Here is a 7,654-nt window from a genome sequence, read left to right on the forward strand (position 1 = left end):
GAAGGGTTTATTCAGACTTAATCTATAAACTGTTTTGTGTAATCAGCCAACAACTCGGGATCAGCGGCAAGTCCCGGGCCCAGAAATCAGCTGTGCTAAGCCCAGCCGCTCTCAAGGTGACTTAAAACTGGGTTGAAATAACACTCTCTGGAAGTCTAGAACAATATAGTGGAGTACAGCACATTTAGGGGAATCCATCCCACCTACAGCAAGACCAAAAAGCCTTTCATGAGGATATGAGGCTAACCTAGAACAAATTGGGTCTGGGCCACCTCACTTTCGGACCTAATTTGTCAAGTTCTCTCATGGTGAAGCCGAGGAGAATCCCACCTCTGTGCCCCGCTTGGGAATAGGGACCAAGTATCAGGCATGCACTCAGAAATTCTCCCAGGGAAAAGTCATGAGCTGGTAAATAAGATATTTTTGCGATCATTCCGTGTTTCTGGGAGCAACGTAGCAGGGGCACTGAAATGCCATGGTCTGGTCATTCATTGCCGAGAAACGAGCATCACGAGAACTTCTTACTCCAGGCCACTGATGTGTCTGAAGGTACCATTCTTCCCTATACATCTCAAGCTATTGGTTTGTTATACAAGATGCTTTTTGCTGAATTTAATAAGAAAGAAACCAAGTGAAGTCTCTCATGCCAGTGGCGTTATAGGGTTGCTGTGTCTTTTTACAGATCACACATTGGTTCCCATACTGAAAGCTATTCTACTCGGCACGAAGCATTCAGCATCGTGAACAGTCATGTCTTTATAGTCACAGCTTGAACTTTGCATGGCTTTAAAAAAAAAAGTGCACCCAAAATATGTTTTCTGGAAACATTTTGATTTTCAAACTATTTGGGTATCCTAAAACAAGAAAAATACTTACAAAGAAGAACTGCTTGTTGAAAGCATTACTTGTTTCGTATTTCAAAGAGAAAATTGAAAACACTTATAAAGGGTGTAGCTATTTACCAGTCAAGAGTGTTCTTATAAACAAAATAATATAAAACATATCCTCTTTGCTCTTTTGTTGTTTAATATCTTCCAGTGTATCACCATGTAGAGAGCAGAACAGAAGAGAAAATAGACTGTGTTTCCAAGAAGCCTTGCAATAGATATAAAAGGTAAAGGACAATAGCATGGCAGCAAGGTTTTTTAGCTTTATATGCACAGGCATCATAAGTCAGGTACCAATTTTCCATCAGAAAAGCTGAAGAGTCTCTCATGACATCTACCTGCAATTGCAGTTGGGCACATCAGGAAAAGCGAAGAAACCTGAAGGCCAGGAGAAGAGTTGAGTTCATCCAATGGACAAGTGCATGTAGGAAATCCTTGAACTTCTTTGACAACCTCTTCATAGAAATTCAGCTCGAGAAAAAAGATTAGTAACAACAAAGTCAAGTTCACCGCTAAATTATTCTTATTAAAAAGTGTTTCCCATTTTATTTACAACTGTTACGCTCATTGTAATTGCTTTACTTGCACCATTTTACCCACAAAGAGCCCTGAGACTATGAAAAATATATTCATGTACAAAGCCTAAAACACAACTCTTGCAGATGGGTTTCCAACAGTGAAAGCATGGGGGAGGATATTTGTTCTTTTTACTGGGGTGGAGAGACTGCGAGAGTGCTTAAGAGACTGCATGCTGAAGAAGTGAAGGAGCTGGTTTGTTTTAAAAAGCGACAGAACCAAATGGCTTTCTACCACTTCACATCTGTAGAACAGCTGAATTTACCCTGTGCTTCATCCAACCATTTTACCAGGTTTCTGTTCTCTGTAAACCAAGCAAACTTCTAGAAATAACATTATAGTAAGTGAAGAGTGATGCATTTGCTGATGCTGGTCTCTCGATACACCATATACCTCAGAGGAGCAAGCAGTCAGTTAGAAGAAACGCCATGTGAAGTTTATTTCTGTTTCCAGGCTCATGCGATTCCCTGGGAGAGGGCAGCTCTGCCTGAATCCACGCAGCCTTTCCAACCGTAACAGGAAACCACCATCAGCAATGGCATAATTCACAGCTAAGATTTGCAAGCCCCACCAGGTCATGTTCTGAACCTTGGACAGTGATGAGATTGCTTTTAGTCTAACTGGCCCTGAATATGGGGCTGGGTTTAGCATGCGTGACTTTATATATCTTACTCTGTTAACAGCAACAGTGTGTGCTTTTTTAGGCTGTAAACACCTGCAGCCAAAATGCGAAGTACGTCTGTCAACTGCAGTGAGGTTGTGCCAATTTACACCACCTCAGATACTGCTGGTGAGGGTTTACCGTGCCTTGAAAAACTGAGTGTCCCATTCAAACCCCGAACAAGTCATTTACAGTTTCAGACTCAGATCTAACTTATGGGCAAGAACACAGTCTGAGCCACGTATTCAAGTGCTGCAAATCCAAAGCAGGATATCAGTTTTCTTTCATTAGGGAAAAAGAAATTTCTGAAATGAAACTTTCCTTTAAGATTCTCATTCATTTGGCTAAGAAGTTGAAGTAAGATTACAAATTGTATTTCCCAGATACCTGGGAGCAGTTATACAGATTCTCCAAGATATCAAAACAGTTAAAAAAGTTTTATCACAAGGCAGAGAAATTGTGTCTAATAAGGACATGCTCCTATCAAAATCAGAAGTAATCCAATACAGTAATGTTCAGAGTATAATGCAAGACCAACCTCTCCTACTGTCCAAATCCATACCATGCAATGTCAGGAGTCAGGGTGACACACGTACAGGACAGGTTGGAGGGTTTTTCTGTAAAGGAAAAGAACAACACACAGTAATTGCCCACCAGCTTCCTGGAGCATGGAAGAAGTGTTTCAAGCAGTATGTGACTTGTTTCAGTATTTAGATTGGGCATGCTCTCATCTTCCCATGAGAGTACTAAAATTTTCCAGGGAAAAAGTCCACGCCTTGCTTAAAATGCCACAAAATTCAGATGTCAGAAGTTCAACTTTCCCACCAAAAAAGTTTTGATGAGAAAATGGCCATGCCTTAAACCACCTTTGCTAAACCAGGCACCAAAGCTCTCCAAATGACTTGTGCATCTCTGTTCCCTGCTATACAAAGAGTTACTGCATGCTCTGCTATACATTGACAAAAACTCAGTTGCTTTCTCGGGGCAAATAATTCATAAAGGAGAGTGCAGACTTATGTTTATCTGCTCTATGATCAAAAGAATGTCCTGAGATAACATGTTTTTTGGATACGTACCAAGCCATCTTATCTTCATTCCAAAAATAAATCTCAGATTGATCCTAGTGGACGTTGTGTCAAAGAGGACAAGACAGGGGTAAAGGAGAGTGGTAGGGTGAAACGTGCAATGTGGAACTGGTTGTTGTCTGTACCCTTTGATGACTACTGACGGGAAGTTTTAGTTGGAAATCATCCACACAAGGAACTCGAGGGTCCAACATGGTGGTTTGGGTGTATTGCTAGCAGTTGGCTTTCTGAGCAGGCAATACCTATTTCTCTCTTTCCCGAAGCCATGAGACAGGCTGTGTACAGGGATCCAACATGAGTGAAAGCACAATGAAGGAAAATCTAGTAAGTTTAAAAATGTGGCTGCCTTTTCTATGTCTCGGGACATTGCCCTAGTTTCTTTGGCTCAAAAAGCTCATGGTTAAGATTGGTTCCTCTGGGTGAACAAGGATGTGAGCAGCTCTTGCTTTTATTTTGGTGAAGTACAAACACTGGCAATCTTGAATCAGCCAAACAGGGCTACAAACAATGTAATAACATCTTTGATGTTATTGGAAAGATGTTTCACATCTGCCTTCCCTGCTTCTGGACGGGAATAATTAGCCTTATTAATAAGGAGACAAGCAATCTTTCTTTTTCCCGGCCCTCCTGTCCAGAATCCATATCTCACTGACCCAGAGCAATATGGGCTGCTGTTGACAGGCAGGACTTGGAGGCTGATTTCACCTCATGGCCCATTTCCCTCGGCACATCATGAAGACCCCCATGACTGTATCCCCTTGGTACAGTCAAGAACTGCAATAGTTATGTCACACTCTCTTGAGCCTTTCTTGCTTTTCTCATATATATTTAATCAAAATATAGTCTCTCTTCTTAAAAGTTCATTTTATTCCCTCCTGTCTTGTTATTAGCTACCCGGTACAAAGAAAAATATACCCATGTCCTTAGAGCACTAACTAAGCCCCACAACAATGACAAGTTCGTGGACAACTGTCCCAGCTGGTGTGAGGAGGAAGAGTGACCGAACATCTAAGAGGATGCAACCAACTGTTAGACTCATCACCGTAATATCCTTTTCCCTGAAGTCAAGACATACTTGGAAACATCCTTCACCACAGGTCATCTCTCACAATGCCTTGATTCTGGATTTGAAACAGTAAACGTCCTTCCCATTCCATAACTCCTGCTCCTGCCATAAAACAGGTTAAGACACCAAAAGCTCACGTTGCACCGTGTGATGGGGTTGCAGCGTAAAGCGTGATGCCATCTTGTCATCCGCTGCCTCGCTTGCGTGAGGGTTGGTGTCCAACCAACCGCGCTGCCAGCAGGCTAATGGGGCTTAACGAGGGGTGATTATGTTCAGGAAGAGGTACGACTGCGCCCAGAGGGAACCGTCCCTGCAAGACACTCTATTCAAATACCAAATGATGCAACACCCTGACATTGCTCCACATCAGCCCACCAACACTCTGCAGTTATTTTAACAATGGGCCTAAAGCAGACCTCAATAAAATAAGCGAGGAAATGAGCGTCAAGATAGCTGCAATTTAGTAAGCGGCTCTTACCAAACAGTGCATCACATACTCGTGAATCAGAGCAGCGCAGTTTGCAGACTAGGACTTACGCAGCTGCGGTTCAAGTCTGTGGGCTTCCTATGGTGCCTGATTGCCTCTTTTTTTGCCATGCAATATCCTCCAACATATTGGGAGGACCACTCATAACCCTTTAATTAGAAAATTCGTTGGTAAGCCTGTGTTACAGACCCCCTCCTACAGCCCTGTGGGTACCCACACGAGACATTGCCCATACATTTTTCTTAATGCCAGCTGTAACAGCACAGCCACCAACAACCAGAGACATGGTTTGATGCCATCTCCTGTCCTACTTCTTCCATGGTGGAAACAATTTGTCCTGTAAAGACACCCTCACCAAGATGCCACCACTCCAGAAAATCTGCATTTTTCTGCCTGGCTGGTTTAGAGCCTCTAATTTGTACAGAACTGGGGTTCATGTGCAAATGCTGAGCAGGCAAACTTGGGGCAGACATGTAGTGCTCAGGCCCTGGCTTAATGATAAAGGAGATCCTGACAGCATTTTGTGAGCCTTCCTTTTAGAAAGAGGATCTGTGACTTTACACCCTTTGCAATACTGGGTTCCTCTCCCAGTCAAAACAACTTTTGAAATCTACAGTAATTTTCAGTACACTCATTAAAAATGTTCAGTAGTTCTCTTTTGCTTCCTCTTCTAATAGTTTTCTTGCCACCCTGCTCTCCCAGGAAAAACTTGGCTCCCTTTTAACGTGATGGTGTACCCTGAGCACAGCCTATGCCTACAAATTGCTGCCACAGCTGCCCTCCATGCTCAACACCACCCTGCCTGCCCCTCTGCCATGGGAAGGGAGAAGGAATGCCAAGGTGGGGCAGCGTGTGCAAGTCCCAGGGGTCTCCGATCTCCTTTTAATTAAAGCTAGAGATTACAGAAGACTAGACCGGTCAGCAAGCGATAATAAGAAGGGACGGGAGAGCTCAGCACAAAGTGGGGCTTTGATGAGAAATTCACATCTGCCAAAATTCCTGTGCCCAGAGGGCTGGTAGGTAGAAGGTGTTGGTGGGAGTAGGATTTCCCTCTGGTTTGCATGCCCCCAGCTGTGGGAATGACTCCTTTACCCATCTACCAAAACTGAGATGCTCCCATGGATGGGATGCAGCTTATCAAGACAAAAAGCCTTGCTGCACCCCAGCGAGGGAGCAGCCTGGCGTGTCTCAACACATGGGTGGTTAAACCAGGTCTACAAATGGAGTAGTTACAAGGGACCGTCCACTTGTCAGTGATCAAGCACAAAACTAATGATACCTGAAAACTAATGATACTTGTCATTGGTGTAACAACAGAAGTTGGGCTTTTGTCCAGGCTTGTAATCCTCGGCAGTTTTCCAGGTTGTGTGTGCTATTTGACCAGCTGAGTTAGCTGTTCCACTTCATTTTCTCTGAGGAAGGTGCACTGCAAAGCCATCGATATGAAGAGGTAGAAACAACGGCCGTGTTGTCTGCCCACCTGCCGAGCTGGAAAGCCACCCATTAATTTCCAGAAAGCCCAAAGGCTGCTTGTGGCTGTCCTTTCCTAGTGAGAAATTTCCTTTACATTGCATTTAGCTGGAAGAGTATCACGATCTGGTATCTCACGGAAGATGGTTTTCCTGGAAGAAGACAGAGCCGATAGTAGTCCTCTTATAGAATCATAGAATCATTTAGGTTGGAAAAGACCTTCAAGATCATCGAGTCCAACCATGAACCATGCCCACTAAACCATGTCCTGAAGACCTGCCTTGTCTACACGCTTTTAAATACCTCCAGGGATGGTGACTCAACCACTTCCCTGGGCAGCCTGTTCCAATACCTGAAACCCTTTCAGTAAAGAAATTTTTCCTAATATCCAACCTAAACCTCCCCTGCCGCAACCTGAGGCCATTTCCACGTGCTTTCAGGGGAAGGGTGAAACGTGTCCTCAGCGTTTTGGGGCAACTTCAGCATCATGTGAGATCTTTCAGTAGAAACTGTCCAGAGCAGGTTTGGAAGACACAGACTTATCTCCTACACCCCTGAGACCCTCAGACTAAGAGGAAAGACAAAATTGGCTCCATGTGTACTTGCTGGCATCTCCGTACCAATACAGCTCTCAGCTCAGTAACAAGTATTTTCCCTAGAGCCATAGTGTGCCTTTTCTCTTTGCGTTGGATCAAATCCAGGGTCAAAAAGCAAAGTGTGAAGAGGAACATCCATTCCCCGTTCCTGGAAAGGGACCTCCACCTGCACTGCCATGTGGGACCAAAAAGCGACCACCGAGAGGTGCAGACCTTCAAGCTAAGGTGTCTGCTAATTAATGAATCAACTGCTCAGAGTGAAAAGCTTTCACAGAGTCCTTGCAAAGCTCGGGTTTGACTTAAAGGAGCTGAGGAACAAGAAGCAAGAAGTAATTTGGGACCACCTAAGTGGCAGCAGTCTCCCCACTGCTGCGCTGGACAAGCCTTGGCAGGATGGGCCAGGGCACATCATCCTGAAATTAGGCATCAATGATGAAACTGAGTCTTTCATAACTGGCAGAATGGAACACTTTTCTTTTGGGGAGGAAGAGGAAAATGTGGTGGTTTGTGGTGGTTCAAAGCATTGGGATCACCTCACATACTGACTTCCACTCACCCCTCTGGTTTTTGGGGACTGGCTTTCGTTCAACGTCCAAGGCAAAACTGCCCTCAGATTTGACAAAAATAAGGCGTTAGACTCCAGTTTGAGTCTTCATCATAGCCCCTTGCTCTTCACTCCTCCTTTTGCTCCATTCCTCCAAGAAAAGCCTTTCTCCCGCACAGTTCTGCCTGGAATCTCTTTTTTTTTTTTTTTCAATGGACACTTTTTTTCAATTTCAAGAAAAAAAATTACTCCCCTCTTCACCCAGAGAATACCTCAGTCTCC

The sequence above is a fragment of the Harpia harpyja genome, chromosome 9, assembly GCF_026419915.1.
Source record: "Harpia harpyja isolate bHarHar1 chromosome 9, bHarHar1 primary haplotype, whole genome shotgun sequence".
In the NCBI taxonomy this organism is placed as follows: domain Eukaryota; kingdom Metazoa; phylum Chordata; class Aves; order Accipitriformes; family Accipitridae; genus Harpia; species Harpia harpyja.